The sequence below is a fragment of the Protopterus annectens genome, chromosome 12.part0, assembly GCF_019279795.1.
Source record: "Protopterus annectens isolate FY-2018-M chromosome 12.part0, PAN1.0, whole genome shotgun sequence".
Taxonomy (NCBI): Eukaryota; Metazoa; Chordata; order Ceratodontiformes; family Protopteridae; genus Protopterus; species Protopterus annectens.
In genome coordinates, this window is record NC_056746.1 from 1,085,262,201 (window position 1) to 1,085,281,975 (window position 19,775).

The window sequence follows — 19,775 nt, forward strand, 5'->3', positions numbered from 1 at the left end:
AGCATGAAGAATATCAATAGGGATAAAAGCATGAATATGATTACATGCTGTTGTATAGTCAGCTGATAAACTGGGGAAGAGCTGTTAGGTTAGGTACTGGAAAAGAGAAGAACAGGTAAAAATATGGGCTTGGTACAAGAGAAAGGAATAGTATGTGAGGATTGTTAGATAGTATGAGGTAAATCATCCAGGGTTAGTACAAGAGCAGAGCCAGTTGTTGGTGAGGTGCTCCCTCAGTAGTAGTTTAAAGGTGGAAGTGTTGGTGGTGTTTATAATTGTTTGGGGTATTTAGATATTTTATTTGATATCAGGGAGTCCCCCGTAACTATTGTTGTATTTAGTTACCTCGAGTAGGGTTTTGTTAGTAGATCTTAGGAATCTACTAATGTAGTACAGGTGAACAAGGTCCTTGAGAGCAGGGCAGTTGTTGGGATGTTGAAAGGCATTGTGAGTGAAAGTTAATTGGTTATAGATTAGAAGATTAGGTAGTTTGAGCAATCTTAGCTGTTGTAGTGAAGTGCAGTGGTGTGATCTATATGGGAGATGTGTTGCAAATTTTGCTAGTTTGTTGTAACAGGATTCAAGTTTATTCAAGTCTGTTTTTTTCTGAGGTTTATGAAGATTGGAGAGGCATACAGACAGTTGGAAAGAAGATGAGTTTTGAGTTTTGACTATGGAATTTCTGGTGGTGTCTGTAAGGAAAGGCTTGACCCAATAGAGCGAGCCTAGCTTAATGTGAACCTTTTTGATTGTTACAGGAAGATGTTTGTCAGATATGAGATTGTTGTCAATTGTGACCCCAAGGAGCTTTGTGTGTTGAACAGGTTCTATTGTAGTTTTTTTAGAGGAGTAGATAGTGAAATGTGCATGGTAATGGTGTGTTTTGTTGCCAGTGAAGAACATGAGTTTTGTTTTGTTAGTGTTAAGTACAAGTTGTGAGTCTGTGAGGTACTTTTCAATGTCAAGGAAGGCTTTTTGGGTTGTTTGAAGGAGTTCTGGTAAGGTAGGAGCTGAGCATATGAGGGAGGAGTCATCTGCATACTGGACTATGGTTGCATGTTTGGTAGCTGTGTGGAGCTTGTTGGTGAAAATGATGAAGAGTAGTGACCCGAGTATTGATCCTTGGGGTACACCAACAGAGATTTGACTGCCTGTTGGCAATCAGATAGATAGCTATGAAACCAGTGGAGGTCCGTTTGGGAGAGGTTTAAGTAGGCTAGCTCATTGAGCAGTTTCTGATGGGAAAATGTGTCAAAGGCTTTAGACATGTCAAGAAAGATGGGGATACTAGGTGGCCGGAATTTCTAAGCTGGTTAATTGAGTTAGTAAAACTGACAAGAGCAATGGTGGTACTATGCTTAGGTCTCAAACCATGTTGGAATGCAGGTAGGAGGCTGTTGACTAGCAGATAGCCTAGTAGTTGATAGTGGATTCATTTTTCAAGAGTTTTGGCAATAGGGGGAAGAACAGCTATTGGCTGGTAGTTCATGAATTCTGTGGAGATGCCGTTTTTGTGCAAAGGGATGATGTAAGAGACTTTCCATAGTTTTGTGGTATACTGTTTGGTAATGGACCAGTTGATATATAGTAGGAGATGGCATCTGATATTATTTTGAGAAATTCATTGGGGAGCTGGTCTGCTGCAAGGGAAGAGGGCTTTAGTTTGGCCAGGAGTTTCTTTATTGTGATGGTTTGGATCAGTTTTATTGAGAAGGGCTCGAGTTGTAGTCAAGTCAAGTAGGGAGAGAGGTACTAGTGGCTCATGGTGGGCAATCTGTAGCTAACAATGATATGGAAGAGGATTTTACATACAGTTAGTTGAACTTGGAGGGGCACTATGGAGTCATACTATCTGATCAGTCTAGCAGTTTATTTATCTTTAATGAAGATGTATGCACCTCCACCTTTGTTTCTTTCACACTCATTTTAATGTGTGAATGTGTGGAAGGCATTGTACCCTTGCATGGCCAGGGTGATCTCTGCAACCTTAAACCATGTCTGTGTGACATGGACATCTTCCAAGATAAGGAGTTCTTCCAGTAATCGCAGTTTCTGATTTACATTGCTTGCATTAAACAGCATAACCTTCAGTTTGTATGTAGTGAATTCTTTTACATTGAGACTTTAGTTGTTCTGACATTGCCTAAAAAGGCCACTCTGGGGGAGGCAAGCACCTTCATATAGTACAGTGAGGTACATCTCCAGTCATTCACTGAACATGGCCTATGATAGAGTCATAATGGTACTTGTTGTTGTGAGACTTGAGTGTATGCATCATCTGACAGGCCCTGGCACCTGACTGTGACCTTCTCCTTGTCCAGCCTGGTGAGGGGGACATCTGTGTGTCTCACTATGGAGTCGCTTATGAGCAAGACATTTGGTTTTGAGGTGTTTTTCCTGAGGGGCTTATTAGCTGAGACACTGGTGTGTGTATTATTATGTGTAGTGGATTCAGTGGAGTTTGCATTGTGTGCATTAGGTTTACACGTGGGAAGTCTCCAGTCTTTAGTTAGGTTTCTAGCGAGTACCTCCAAGTATGTGTTGTTAGCTTATGTGCAAGAGGTGAATTGTTTGTGCTGACAACATGACTGATATCTGGTTTGTTGTTATGTGAGAAAACTGATTCCAAATTCATAGTATAGCTACAGCTCTCACATGTTGTATTAATTTGTTTTAGCAGTAACTCGTTGTCAGTATACATGAGGTAATTGTTCTGTTGCCTCAGGATGCCCATGTAAATCAGGCTGCCTGGAGAAATGGTGGGAAACTGTCCATCCATTATAGAAGGTATAAACTGCAGTAACTTGTGGGGAGTGGGGAGTGAGCTAGATAGCCCAGATTTTGGTGTAAGACTAATAAAATGTGTCTACTCTATAGAGGGCTAGGGTTACAAAAATCTGTCAATGTTTCACAGTGCACAACTGAGTTGCTCACAGGGCAGCAGTGCAAGCTCTGAGCAGCTAAAGTAAACTGAGTGCAAACCCAGCAAAACACAATGCTGAAATACAAGTGAAGTTAAACTATTTTAAACAAGTAAACAAAAGGAAAAAGCCAACAGTGAGCCTTATGCCAGCAGTCCCCAACACAGATGGGTTCTTGGCTGCACAGTTCTACCACAAGGGTTCAGGGGCGCCTTCTTAATGTAAGAGAGTTGGTTTTAGTATTCCAATGATACCAAACAGTCTAGATTTAGCAAGCCTGAACTAAGCCAATGCTATAAAATGCAGAAGTACTAGAAATCCAAGGTGCAGAAAATCGCAATCACAACAGAAGAACTTCTTCTTCTTCTTTCAGCTTTTTCCCAGTTAGGGATCGCCACAGTGGATCACCTGTCTGCTCATGATTGGCAGTGGAGTTTTTACGGTGTTGAGTTGCTAGCCCAGCACCCAACCTTTCACAGAAGGCACACACATGCACTCATGCCTAGGGCCAATTTAGAGTTTTAAATAAAGCAGCAATTCAGTAGAATTTTCCAACAAGAGTGTAGACAACAAACCTTCCTAGCATGAAATAAGTGGTCTGGAACCCAAGTGTTTAAACCAGAACTAAGACACTTTCAGAATAATAGACACAATAAGCCTTCAGACAGAAATTCCCAGCTTATAGGGGTTTAGGCAATCCTCTTCTGCCACAAGAGCCTACACCACAAACCTTCCTAATGTAAAATAACTGGTTTGGAGGCCACATGCTTAAACCGTAACAAAAAGACTTAGAACAACAGCCACAATAAGCATTCAAACAGCAATTCCCAGCTCAGAAGGGCAGAAGCTACTCTCTCCTCCCACCAGACTGTAAACTCCAAACCTTCTTAATGTAAGACAACTGGCCTGAGGCCCAAGTGCTTAAACCAAAAGTAATAGGCTTAGAATGACAGTTACAATGTAATGCAATACCAGACAGATAAGAGTGACAAGTCTTTTAATCTACCCACATACATCATGTCATGGTTAATAGGCTTTGGGTTATCTTGATGAGAAAGCCCTGTGGTCTGTCCAGCTGCTGCATGTGTCTAGTGAGGTTTCTGCAAAAGAGAGCATTATACTGTATTACTGTTCTGGTGAGTTTGACTACAGTACTGTCATACAATCCTAAGATCTGCATGTGATGGCATGTCTTATGATATGTACCATACGTATGTACTGGAAAACATTAAAGAGAAAGGTTATAAAGTAATGGTATACATTGCAGTTCCTGACTTCACAACCCTTACAAGAGAATACACTATAAAGTACTATCATGAGGATGCTATCCACTGTATCATTTGTCAAGGCAAATATAACTGACAGGTACAATTATCAGTTCAACAACACAAATGCAGATATACTAGGCACAGATGTAGCTATGTACCATATGCATCCGACACAAATTGTTTGTATCCCTGAATTCAAAAGAGAAAACAGGGATATGGCACAGTTATCATCACTTGGACAGGGTGCTGGGGGGGGGGGGCAGAAGACCTAGGCTTCCACAAAATGTTGGTGAGTGTATGTGAGGGAGAAAGGGAAGCAGGCAGGCTGTGTGTGGGTCCTCCATGTGAAAGTGGTGTGTGATAGTCTGCATGAAAACAGTCAAGCTTAGAGCTAGCTCTACATCTTTGTATGCTGGACAGGTGTGAGAAGTTCATCATTGTCTCCCCTGACCCTGAGAACTGGCTCTGCCAGGAGTTGCATTGGTACCTCCATGCCCAAGGTCAGATGGAGTGCTGCTATCTGAGCATGACTGATGCCTGCTGGATGTGCTCACTTCACAGGAACACCCAGAACCATGACCTCATGGCCTGCCATGTCTGGGTGTGGACAGCACCCTCCCCGGATGGACAAGCGGAAGTACTGCCACTATGGGAGCATGATCTGGAATGGCCATGTAGGCTCTCTGCAGATGTTGTGGCTGACCTACACCCACAAGGACACCATTCCCCTCCCAGCAGAAGTTCCATCACAGACACTGCTCATTCCATGACAGACACCCTTTGTTCCATCACAGACACCCCCCATTCCAATGTGTCATTCATCCAATCCAGGGAATTAGGGACATGGTGGAGGCAGTCACTCATGTCAGATTGTGCCACATCCACAACTCTGAGTATTTTTCTGGAATGCCTTTCTGAATGTGCCTGTGCCTCCATAATGGCTCTAAACATATGTTGGTTAATGCAGGAAGAGACACCTGCAGCAGGCGAAGAAGGGACAGCAGGCCCCCTCCAAGCACCCCTATTAACCCTCCTGCTTGTCACCTCACCAACACTTTGGCTGCAGCCAGAGTCAACAGGCACTGAAGCCTCAGTAGCCACACTTACCTGTTCAATGGCATCACCTTCCACTTGTCCTGTATCTGTGGGCTCAGTGGACTGGGTAGGCGTAGGTCTACTGGCTGTGTCCAGAGAAAAAGAAGGGGGTAGCAGGATGTCAACCTTTGTGTCAGATTCAACCTCAAAACCCCCAATTGTGTCTTAGTTTTGCCACCATCATCATCAGTATCTGATGAGACACCGGCATCAGGTGGCACAGGGCCCACACTCCCACCGTCATGATCACCTGTGATAAAAAGGGAAAACCACAGGTATACATTAATACCTGCACTACTATGGTGGAATATATGCTAAAAAAATAATAGTGCTACCACTATTATAGACAGTACAGCAATACATACAACAGGCCTAAAATGACACATTATTTTCCTAGAAATTGATCTGCAGTAGTGAAATAACGTGATTTGACTTACCATCTGCAGGAGGTCTATGTTGCTGGATTCCCAGCGGCCTGAAATAAGTTAAGCAAGAGGTAAGGCCAACATCATCACATTTAACAGTAAGACAGAAGGTACTACATGTACTCCTCTTAATCAGCATGACGTGTTACTTTAACAAGAATGTGGCTGACAACTCTAAACTGAGCATATCACTGTACTAATATTAAATCCCCCCCCCCCCAAAAAAAAACACATGTGTCACAGAAGTAACTTTTATTTCAATTGTTTTACTATACAAAAGTATTGAACTGGTCATATAACAAAACTTACCTGGAAACTCTTCCTGGGACTGAGAAGGAGGTGCAACCATTTCAGTGACATATTCTAGGCCAATCTGCTGTGAGTTGTCCTGTTGCAGAAGATTCACCAGGAATTCCTCATTGGTAAGAGGTGGTTCTGCAGCAGGCCCAACCCCACTAACCCTCTCATCTCGGGCAACAGCAGCTGCATGCCTCCATGCAGATGTGAGCATGTCAGTGGCCCTGTGGCACACCTGCTCATAAGTGCGGCCATGATCACCCATGGCATTTATGTTAGCAATGATATGCTGCCATATCCTTAGCCTCTCTGGCATATTGAGACAACCTCTTCCAAGAAGAAAAGTGCCATATTGATGGAGTGCATCCACTATTATTGTGTTTTCTGTCTCACTTAAGGGGAGGTGTCTGCACCTCAATGACATTTTTGGTCCTAATACACAACAGAACGATAATACACATAACTATCACATAACAACAAAGTAACTGTTACCAGATAAAATAGTTAAGGTAGGCAGTCAGTAGTACCAACTCTAAAAACATAACACATATGACATATGTTTAACACTAGCAGGCAGGATGCAAAACAAGGAGAGTAGCAAGGGCAACATATCCTTGTATGTGCCATAGCAGTAACTCAACTGTGCCACCCACCAAAAGAACAGTCTATTCTAGTTTGTGACATAACAGTAACTTCTCTTTGCTCCTCCCCAACTAAAGAACAGGCATATGAACCATTTTGCTAATAAAACACATTTTAAATGCTAAACATGCATTCAAAGGACCTGTCCCTGAAACATATTTACATATGTATCACACAGCTTACTCTTTTCATACATTGTCAATCATTTGTACCTCTGAAATGTTTTGACAAACATGGCCATGCCATCAGTACACTTCTAACTAATGCATGCAGATAACAGTGTAAAAGGGTTTGCTTCACATTATTCATTAATATATTCCAGCATATGCATTATGTAGGTAAAAAATAACAGCATACCTGCTGGAGTTCAATATTCCTCTGTAAAGATTGCTTGGGAAATATTTTGCTTTGCTGAACATGTAGCAAGTATCCTCACCTTTAGTTTGGCTAGCTACAGATTTGCCTTTTTATAATGGAGGAGATTATGAATAGACTGCATATGTCTAGGCTGTGTTTCAGAGATGCTAATTATAGCATAAGCAGCTGAATTCCATGCTTATAAACTAATCTGGTGGTGCTATTCAAGAAGATATAAAGAACCATTTATACTCCATACTGTTTTTTCCATGGATTTCAAAAGTAGTGGAGTATAGACAAAGAAAGTCTACACAGACAGAATGTTAGGAGCTGCTGCTGCTTAACTCCATTTCTATGTGCTACAGGCTACAAGCAATGCTGCCGCTGCTGCTGCAAATAGGCCTGGGCTGGGACAGAGAAGAGTTTTCAGGTCATATTTCACTTATCACAGCATACATGGCATGGACATTGTAGAGTGTTACAGGGTGTACAGGGACAAAATACAGGAACCTTGTGACCTCTGCTGCCCTCAACTCAGAACCACAGCCTTTACCTCCCCATGTACTGGCAGTGTACTGCTTGTATCACAGTCAGCCCTGAACTAGCACTGTGGCAACTGCTGCATTGACAAGGTAAGTCCTCAACATGTACTTTATTGTATAATAATATTATGACTTGTCCCAGTATTCCATCACTTGTTACAGTAAGCAACTAAAAGGTGGGAGATTTGTACAGAAATTAATGTCACATGTAACAGCAGAGAGTTATTTGACTTGTGTTTGTCCATTACAAGTAGTGGGCCTCAGGCCTCAATGATTCATTCATTGATACCTCCCCAAAGTAGTGATAGTCACTGCATGCCTTCAGTTTGGCACCATATGTTTGAAATGGGAAGTCATAACAGAGAGAAATTCAAATGTAATGAGACACATAGCAATTTCTAGCTTCTCCAGCCTCACAGGATCAAACCAGCAGGATGCAAAACAAGGAGAGTAACAAGAGCAACAGTGCCTTGTTTGTGCCATAACAGTAGCTCAGCCTGGGTCCACCGCTTGAAAGAACATTATACCCCTGCATGTTCCATGACAGGAACCCACCTTTGCTCCCCAACCCCAAAACAGGAGTCTATGCATGCTTATGGCATCCAACCTTCCATTAATTTGATGGTAACTGCATATCATATTGTTCCCTGTGAATATCATCACACATTTTAAGGTAAATGATACAGACTGGCTTACACACTGCATATCTCTGAGTACTGGTCAGATAACTGATGAATGACCAAGAAATATAGAAAGGTAGGACATAGCTATATATCTCCAAGGAAAAAAATCATAACAGGTTGTGAGATCAGTAAGTGGACTACATCCAAATATATACAATATAATACATTTACAAATAACAGGTCATGCCTTAATATCAGTGTACTTTCAGTTGCACTTGGTTATATGATGAATTACATCATGTATTTGCTGCAAAGGTGTTTGTGGGGCAAAGATGGATAAGTCCCCACTTCTGTTTTGTAATGGTGCATTGCAGTGATTGTTGGGATCCAGATGCATGTAGTCATATTTCATGTGTACTAACATGTTCTACTGTGTATGTCATAGATTCGTTTCCTCATTTCAACTATTTCTCCATTTTTTATATATATATTTATTTGGTATACACTGTTTGTGTGATGCGCTGCTTAGCACAAATGACTTTGGCTATGTGTATCTCATTTGTGCGTAGAGTGACACTACACAAACCAGATGAATGGGCCAGATAAGTGGCAGACAGGACCCAGGCAGCCACAAAGAAACACCTGATGCATTCAATTAATACTATTGGCCATCATGCAAACACATTTCCCGGTAGTGCGTACTCTCACACAGTGTGTTTGTGCAATGGTAAGTGATGCTCAACACTTGCAACTATTGCATATCCAGAAAGTGCACACTCCTAGAAAGTGCGATACATGCAAGTGGGGGGAAAACATTATTCTACATTGGTCTAGCTCTGTGATGGGCATGGCTGGCATTCCTGGAGTGATTTTGAGATTCTGTGCTCAAAGATGGGGTGTCCAGGAGTCCAATGTGTTTGTTGGACTCCTAGTGAATTAACATGAGTCCAGGCTGTTGCAGATGGACTATCGTTTCTCAGATTACAAGGCAGAGGCATGGAATAGTCTGTCCTGGGCTCTGACCAATGCTACTAGTATCCCCCGCACTGGAGAACAATGTAGGAACCACTACAGAGATTTCATAATGAGGAAGAGGGATACCCTCAACTACTGGAATGAGGAATGTAGGACTGGGACACCCCACAGATGTGTAAGTATCACTTACAGAGACTACTTGTCAGAGTTAAAAACTAGATATAGTCAGGATCAGTATGCTTAATGGTATTCTGTTTTGTTTTTTCCACAGCCATCACAGACCAGGAACCGATTGTGCGAACCCATGCCTGTAGATTGACATGGATACGAGATGCATGTGGTATCTATGCATCCTAACAGTGGGGTTATTTTAGGATTAAAGGTATGACACATTTATTTGTTAAATATACAGTTGTATCAAACTGAGCATTCATTTCTTAACTGTAATATGGAAGTATGCATGCATTACTCTGGAGGGCAAAACAACAGTTCCTTATTACAAAGTATTCATATATTGTGCCTTCAAAATCCACACTTCCCATATATACAATACTGCTGAGGTTTCATCAGTATTGCAAAGTAATATCAGACCTATAAAGCAGTGCCACCACTGGCATGCTGCAAACAGTAATCAGTATATTTGTACCACACGTGTGCACTGTATGCACACATCAAGGATTGCTTACTGCAATCTGTAGTATATTGTTCATCTGTTCGGAGGTGGGTAGTCTTAACAGAAAACAAAATATTTGTTAGGAGTTGATGCAGTTAAAAGCAAAGGTAATAGAATAGAGCCAAATACTTATATCAAAGCTTTGTATGTCACATATGAAGTTACTAATGTTCTCCCTTTTTTGCTCTCATCCCAACTCTTTTCTCTCTCTTTTTTGTGCTTGGTGTGTGTGTGTGTGTGTGTGTGTGTGTGTGTGTGTGTGTGTGTGTGTGTGTGTGTGTGTGTGTGTGTGTGTGTGTGTGTGTGTGTGTGTGTGTGTTTGTGCTTATTTTTTTAATTTTTGTTTTTCCCACAGCACAGTGGGTTAGGACTGCCCCACAGGATCCACCTGCCCACACTTCTCCCTATACAGCACTGGTGCAACACATGGTAGCACCCCCTCTGCTGCCCCTGCACTACCTGGCCCCTCAGGTAGTTCTGCCCCAGAAGATATGCCTGTGGCTCCTTCTGTGAGCAGTGGTACAGGGGGTGAGTTTATCACCTATGATGAACTGTCAGGGATCGTGCATAGGACTGTGTGCCACACTGTTGGTGAACACCTACATCGGCTGGAGACACTGCTCTCCATCTTTGTATTAAATAACACAAGGAGATGCAAACATCAGGCACTGTAGCCATCAGCAGAGTGAGGTGACCGTGACAACTTTTCACTGGGTAAGGACTCGATTCTCACTGTCACCCAACTTGACGTTCATGGGTTTGCGATGTCCCAGCCCTCACCCTAACCATGGTGTTCACCCACCTTATGTGTCCTTCACCATCCCCATCTTGTCTTGTTTGTCATGTCTGTCTGCAATTGCTTCCTCACCTAATCAATTTACCACACCCAGACATTCCTACAAATCTTCCCCAACATTCCCCTCTCTCTCTCTTTCTCTCTCCTGCCCATACCATCTATGGCTAGATGGTATTGCTTTCAATCTAACTATATCATACTAAGAACTGGTTTTTCTGTAGCTGTGTGTTAGTGTGCAATGTGCACCATTGCACAATAATTCTTTAAAGAAAAGAAATGGGGAAGACATGAAAGTTGTGAAATGGGGAGCAAGCAGGGGACTGGACAAAGTGAAGGTAAGGCAGGAATGTGCAGGAAGTATGTAGAAAAGAACCATAGCTACCCATTTCTTCCAGAATAAAACACATATGCACAAATTTTGCTGAATTTGAACTGTCACCTCCAGAGAGAGGGGTGGCCACAACACAATCTGTTGTAGAGAAAATTGTAAAGAATCATGTGTGTCATGAAGACATTTGTGAGAAATTAAGAGCTATGCATGGGATGAATTTTTTTTTTTGAGAGAGTGAGGAATGTTGGGGAAGGGTTGTATAAATGTCTGGGTGAGGTACGTTGGCCAGGTGATGAAGCAATTGCAGACAGACAAGACAAACAAGACTAGAGGCAGGGATGGTGAAGAACACATGGTGGGTGAACACTGTGGATTGGGAGATAGTGAGAAATCTCAGTCCCATGCACATCAAGGAGGTTGACAGTGAGAATCTAGTCCTCACCCACTGGACTGTCATCACTGTCACCTCACTGTGCCACTGGCTGCAATGCTGATGTCTGCACCTCCTACAGGTGTTCTGCATGACGATGGAGAGCAGGCACTCCATCCAGCATAGGTATGCACCAGCAGTGTGGTGCACAATCCTACACACCATCCCTGGCAGTTCATCATGGGTGATAAACTCACCTCCTCCACCACTGCTCCCAGAGAAAACCATAGCCCTATCCTTTGGGGCAGAATTATCTGAGGGACGGGGTAGTGCAGGGATGGCAGACAGGGTACTACCAGGTACTGTACCAGATGTGCTGGGCAGTGATGCTGTAGCCAGTGGAGTTGGGGCAGGTGAATTCTGTGGGACAGTCCTACCCCGCTGTGCTAAGAGAAAGAAAAACAAAAAATAAAAAAAAAAACAAACACAAAAAAAGAGAGAGAGAAAAGGGTTGGGATGAGAGAAAAAAAGGGACAGCATTAGTAACTTCATATGTGACATGCAATGCATTGATACAATTATTTGACTTTATTCTGTTACCTTTACTTTTAACACTACAAACTGCTAACAAGTTTCTTCCTTAGTTTTAAGACTACCCAGTTTATAACAGAGACACACTATAGTACAGATTGTAACCACCAATCCTTGATGTGTGCATATATTGTACATATATGTGTTCTAATTATATTGATTACAGTTTAGAGAAGGTCATTTGTGCCACTGGTATAGAGGTATGAAGTTACATTCAAATAATGATGAAAACCTAACAGGATTGTATATTTGGGAAGTGTGTTTTTTGAACCCATAACTGAGGACTATGCTTAAATACGGTACTTTTCCTTTGTCCTGCAGACTACTGCATGCATACTTTCCTTTTACAGTTTAGAGATGCATGCTGACCGTTATTTGAGAATATGGCACCAATGCTTTGTGCTACAGACTAAGGCATGCATAGTTTCTATTACAGCTGAGATATACATGCTCAATTTGATACAACTCTATTAAATACCAAGTAAGTGGTCCTTAAATGTTTAATGCTACAAAAGTACTATACAAATTATTATTATTAAAATACTATTTAGACAGTACTGTTCTGATGCATACATACCACATGCTGCTCACATCCTTACTAGATGCGCAGCATGGGACCAGACATTTGAGTCTCTCTTCTCAGCAGCTGTGGAAAAACAGAACACCATTATGAATACCAGTCTTGACTATATTCAGCTTTTAACTCTTATAATTACTCACTGAAATGGATATTTACACATCTATAGGGTGTCTCACGCCCATCATTCCCTGATCCAAAGGTCAAGGGTATCCCGTTTACACCTCTGGATATCATAAGAATGATTTCTGCATTGTTCAACTGTGTGGGGGATACCTGTTGCACTGGTTAATACCCTGGCAACACTATTCTAGGTTTCAGATTTATATTGTGATCCTGAATAGTCCTGCTGCAGTAACCTGGGCCCATGCTCCTTAACTAGGAGTCCAACAAAAATCTTGGACTCCTGGACACCCCAATGCTGTGCCCAAAAGTGCACACCCTCTCCAGCAACTCCAGACATGCCTGCATAGCTCAAGCTCAATGTCTAATGAGCATTTCCCACCAATTGCATTTTATATGCAGCTGTTTCCCACCTATTGCACATCTCATGCTTACTGAGAGTGCACATATTTTGGTTTTGTAACATTTGAAAATACTGCGCATCGCTTACCTTCGCACAAAACAAACATGATAGGCAAGGGTGTGCACTGCCGGCCACCATGTTTGCAAGATGTTAAGTGATGCGCTGCAGCAAGCACTGCAATTTCAATATTATCTGGTATACAAGCAATTGTGTAAATGTGCTACTCAAATGGAATATGTTTGTGACTCTCCTGCACTTACAGCGTTTCCCACAAGAAAGTTGAGAAAACAGTTGTGTATGTTGCACTTAATTGCTATAATCTGCATGATGATATCTGCTATCTTAGTAGTTGTTGTAAGGTCCCTGCAGCATTAATAATAGTGAACCGATGTTTACCTTGTTTGTGCACTGCACAGTATTATTAATTGAATGCATCTAGTCCACATGTATGACTGTCTGTGTCTTGTCTACAACCTGGGTGGTCCATTCCTCCAATTTGTGTGCTACTGCACTTCACGCAAACCAGGTGAGCACAGCTAAACATGCTTATGCCATCGGGCAAACACTGGCAAAAAAAAAAAAAAGAAAACAAAAAAGAAATGAAAACACAAAAGGCAGACTGTCCACAGTTTTGCAGAATGACCAGATATTTGCATTATATTTTTGGCCTGTTCCTTGTAAAATGTGTGGTTTATTGTGAAATCACTGAAGATTGCAGTCAATATATAAGGAAATACATTTCAGTTCTGTACTTCATATCCTTCAAAAAATGCATTCTTGCCCTTTACTGGCATTAAAAGGTTGTGTGGAATGATACACATTCAATACACAGGTTTCATGACCAGCAACACCAGGACGAGCTGTGAAATCTTGCTTACACATGCCACACATCATTAATATTCATTGTGCAAAGCCGCTAGATGCCACGCAATGAGCAGTATTGCTTACGTAACTACACTCCGTGTAGGCTCTGTGCAGAACCTACATAGAATTTATTGAATCTGGAGCACACACACACACACACACACACACACACACACACACACACACACACACACACACACACACATTATTACTTTAACAACAGTCCCCTATTTTAACCTTCTATACTGGGTTCCAGGAAAAACCTTTCATAGTTTTTAGCATCAGTAAATATTCTGCAGTAATAACAATATCAATGCCCCAGCTAGCAATGCATTTTCCAAATTTTATTTATGAATACTTGTTTGAAAAATTAAAGATGACTTCACTATCTGAACTTGTTTAATAAAATGAATTAATTTCAACCAAAGACCTATAGAGTAATGCTTTGTTTCATACATAACAGCATAAATAAAAATCTGTAAATTTAAATGACATTTTTAGCACCTGAAATGTCAGGTGTCCAAACACTATAGTCAAGCATAAATCTGTTCTAGGTCAGTTAAAGAGCAGAGGTTCACAATTCATTTTATCTCAAAAAATCAAAGTCAAAAAAGGAAAAAGAAATACTTTTTCTAATTAAAGCATGGGTTAGTAAAGAAATAAAAATGGTATAAAAATCTCAGAGAGAGAGAGAGGCAGAGTATTTTTGTTTTAGTTGTTTGTCTTTACGGCTTTTCCCAGTTAGGAGTCACCACAGCGGAACTTAAGTCCGCTAATGATTGGCAGTAGATTTTTATGGTGCCCAGTTGCCAGCCCGACTCCCAACCTTCAGCGAAGGCACGCCCATTCACACATGTCTTTCGAACACCACTCAACCTTGGGGAGGACATGCAGACTCCACACAGAAAGCACTCTAGCCGAGAATCGAACAGGAGAACCTCTTGCTGTGAGGCAACAAAGCTACCACTGCACCACTGTGACTGAGTGTATTTTTGCTTTAGTATAATACTTAAATGCTCTATGCCAGAGCCAATACATGATGGTGGTAAAAGATAGAGTTGCTGAAAAATTAATTCTGGTACTGAAAAAAAACATTATGTTATTAATGTATGCGTGCCAAAAAGGTGACTCTTTTCACTTTATTAAAAATGCATTTTTGTAATTGGCTAACTTTAATCAAAATCAGCATCCAATATATTTAGATGGTTATTTCATCCCAATTATAAATTAATAGCCAAAACTAATCTATCTTCAGAAAATCATAAAGTTTGATTGTTCAATGACTGCAAAAATGCATAAAAGATCCTGACCTAATTGTTACACTGGGTATATGCATCATGGAAGCATTAGACATATTTATTTATTTCAGTGATATAATTGTTAAACTAAAGATGATGTTTTTGCTACTCAGCATTATATTCTGAGTGATAAAATTGCTGTGGGGCGAAATATTTGTGGATTTCTTTTTCAGTAATGGACAGCTATTATGTTATCTGCTTAAATACCTTGCAATTTCTTATTCAGGAAGCAAAAAAATGTTGCTTCATAGCTATTATATTCAATCTGATGAAAGATTAAACTATCTGTACCTTAACCAAGGTGTGACTTAACCTTGTAACTATTGTACCATCTGTGGTAATATCAGATATGCTTTTCAAGGAAATAATGGCATTACTTTTATACATAATGACTATTTTACTTGCCCTCTGGTAATATTATTTATGCTTCAGAATGCCCCTGTGGATATGTATTTATTGGAGAGACTGCTAGGGCGCTAAATATATGAATTAAGAAACATAAGAGAAACATTAAAATTAATAAGAGGTGCATGATGGGCATTTTAATTGAATTCATGGAGCTAATGTTGAACTTGTACAAGTTATTGTTCTAGAAGTGATTTTAGTGAAATCTAGGCATGATTATGATATACAAATAAATTCCTGCCTAAGGTAATTGTGCTTAAAGGGAAATATACAAATGTTATACTCAATGGATTGAATGGTGAAATAAACTAGAAATATCTGCACTATTCTGATGGTTTTACTTTTCTTCTATTTTAACTGGATATGTTTTGTATTAATCATGTTTAATTTCATTTACTGTTTTACACACAGAATACTCTAACCTTCATTTAGTTCCTCTTTTACTCCTTGAAGACACATTTTGAGGTACTACAGACTAGTAATTTTAGTACATTGTTTTTAGGTCATTTTGTTAACATAGGAACATAGGATCGTATTTATTTCACCCTTAATTCATCTCATAAAACAGACAGGAATGCAAAGATAAGCATATAAGGTCAAAGAAATAATTGCTTCTCCCTATTCTAACTACAGATTTTTAACCATGAAAATGAAAAACTACTCTTGACCAATTCGGAGAATGGATGCAACTATTCTTTAACATGTTGAATCCAATAACATTTATTAAAATTTAGTATTTCTTTTATACACTGAACCATTTGGAAATGTGCAACTTTATGTTACTTGGAGTGCTCCAAAATCTTACCTACAGCATTATGCAAACAATTTGCTGGCATGTTGAAACAATAAATAAATGCATACAAACATACATAAATAAGTGATCACAACAAATAGAAAAAATACGCAAAATATAAATTTTTTACAAAGGGTAACATATGTATTACCTCATATCTGGATTCTTCCCCACAGTAATTGTCCAAGTAAAATCTAAACATTAATAAAATCCCTTATCTAAAAACATAAATTACATAGTATTTTATACTTTACACTCTTAGGAGTCGTAAAAAGGGAGGACATACATTTACAGACTTTCATCATCAATATGCAGTTCCTTATATAAATAATGTATTAGCAAATTTTATTTCAGGACTTCCAAAATGGCTGTAGACTGATCAACAGGTTGATTAAAGCTCAGCAACTATGAAAACAGAAACTGAAACATTTGAGTGAAGTGGAGCCCAGCAAAGAAAATTTTCAGAGACACTAAGACAAAATCAACCAGAAAATGAAACAAAAAAGCTTTTGCTGAGGAAAGTCTTGCAGCTGTTTAGCCAAAAAAAAATCATCTTTCAGTACTAATACAGGAGATGGCTTCAAGTAATTTACAGGAAAAAATAGATCAAATCCAGTTAGAGATATTTAAAATAACTGAACACTGAATAAATATATAAAGTCAAATAACAGAAGGCTGGAAAAATAGAAGAAGCTTTAGCTAGCTACTCAGCTGAAAGAGCAAAAATTTGAGGTTGAAATGCTAGAAAGCTGGATGAGCATGGGTCTTCTCAAGAAGACCTTTTTTTCAAAAAAAAAAAAAAGTACAGTTAGAAGATAGAGCATGCAGAGAAAACCTAAAATTTTCTATTGTACCAAGGAAACTGGAAAGAACAGACAACATTAATTTTATGAAAGCACATATAAGCAACTGGAATGGTGTTACACATCAGTATTTTTTAGGCACATTGAGAGTGTATGCTGCAAATCTATCCATGAGAAAGCAGCCATGATGTACACTGGTAAATATGAAGTTATATCAACAAGAAGAGTTGTTCCTGACAGAAGGGAAAAGTATTAAAACCTGGGGAGAGCAAAGTGTTTTTCAAAATGGATTATTCATTGTACATGATTCAGAAGAGAATCACGTGTATCCTACCAATCAGGGAATGACAACAAGCAGGTGTGAGATTCAGAATATTTTCATTACCTTTTAAAATTTTAGGACCTGCATTGCCCAGTCCTGAGATGTAGAGACCAAATGTCCAAAAATCTGAATTTACATATATAAGTCTGAAATTACCATTTCCAACAATATTTCATTTTCTCCAAATATGGCAATGTCAAGATTAGTAAATATAAGTTGGGGGGGGGGGGGTTGAGGAAATTCCCATTGCAAAAAAAAAAAAAAAAGTTTAAAAGAAAAGAGTGATGCTCTATATTCACTGTTCTCCTGCATTTTCATTCTTTTATTATGTGTGTTGGCACTCGGCAATGCAAGCCTTGAGATTTCAAAAGAGAGACATATTTTTCCTAGAGGATCAAAAACATTTTTTGATGCAGAATAGGCTAAGGAGGAAATAAAATGTTTTATCGAACTAAGAGTGAGCCAGCAAGCAGAAGGCATCCCATTCCACTGGCAATAGCAAAGCTCATAGAGAGATTTTGCCAATGAAACTTTTTCCATTCTTCCAAAGAAAATACTTGAGACTGAGATAAAAAAAAAGCATAGAGGCTGACTAGAAGAATCAAAAGCACCTTGGACTTGAACTGGAGACTGATGTGGGGAGATGGAGATGATCAGGAAGGACTATAAAGCATCATTCCAACTGGATATAGGAACAGACATGAGAAATTTGGCTTTTCAAGAAGTCATTACTGAGAAAGATTGGAATTTTGTTGGCTGTGTTAAATTTCCCTTTATTTGCTTTATACTGAAAGCCATTGGCAAAGAAAAATGATGATATGAATGGTATGATAAGGGAAAAAGTGAGCGTTGTTTGTTGATAATATTATTTTTATATAATAAATCCAGAAAAGGACACTTCAGTGTTATGAAACACTTTGAGACAGCTTCAAGTCTTTTCAAGATGTAAAATAAAGGAAGCTATAGAAAATACTATAGCAGTAAATTATATCACCACACTTACATTGATTCAGCAATATCCATATGTATAGGAACAAGATATGATGACATATAGGTATATGGATTAAAAAGGATTATATTATGGCAGCTAAGAATATGTGGGAATAGACTAAATAAAGTGAGTACAAAAATGAAGAGGTGAAAGCTCTTGATTATGGATACTATGGGCCAGATTCAGACGGGTACAATGACATGTACATGGCCGAGTACACACTGCAGTATCTCTTTGGCATTCAGCAAGCACCTTTACATGGTGCTGTACACTTGACTATTTTTCTCCTTTTGCATCCTCTACTGTGTGACCACCCACCTCTGATAGTCCAAGGCTGTTTCACACAGACAGGCAACTCTAGAAAAACTGGAATGGCTGCTAGATTCTGTTTACATCTAGCCCCTAATTCCACTGCTGCTTGTAAAGATTTTCCAGAATTAGCTGTTAGAGGTGGTGATTTCACTAATAAACCAGAGTTAGATGAGATGAATTGGATTGCTACCTTACAAGTAGATAAAGTTCCAGGATTGAATGGGAATTTTCCACTTAGACCTGCCCTAAAGAGGCTTAGACTTTTTCAATGATATGACTGGTCAACCATTCTTATGTCTGTTTATACAAAAGGGGTGTAGACTCATTTTTTGATGATTTTATTCACCCATTATTTATTAGTCTTTATTAATGAACTATCTTTTAAATGTGAAAGGAGCATAAACTTTCTTGTATACCTGATTGGTCAGTCATTACTCGTGCCGTTTTTGCATGAAAAGGGATGTAGACTCCCTTGATGATTTCATTGGTTTATTAGTTTTTTCTATTTTTATTGGTCAAATATTTTTTAAAATGTGAAATAGAATTAATTTTATTCAATCTCATGAAGCATTTAATATGCGAAAGCTCTTATCTCTGTTTATTTTTAAAGTTTATGGTTTTAGCAGTGGCATTCAGGCTGTATTTTCTCTTTACTGTTAACACCATACTCATGGGGGATTTTATCTACCCCTGCATTAACTGGGAAGCTTACATGACCACTAATATGCAGGCTCAATAACTTCTAGACTTTGTCAATGCAAATGCCCTGGAGCAGCTAGTCTGCACCCCCACTAGGTACAAATATCATAAACCTGGTACTCACAAACATGGAGAGCACTGCATCCCTCTCAAGTGTAATGTCCTCACTACTTAGATCACATCACAAAGCAGTGTGCTTTGAGAACCTTTAAAAACTTTTCTAAGGCTAACTACCTCCTATTAAGCAATGGAATAGCCAATTTCCTAGTTCACCCAAAC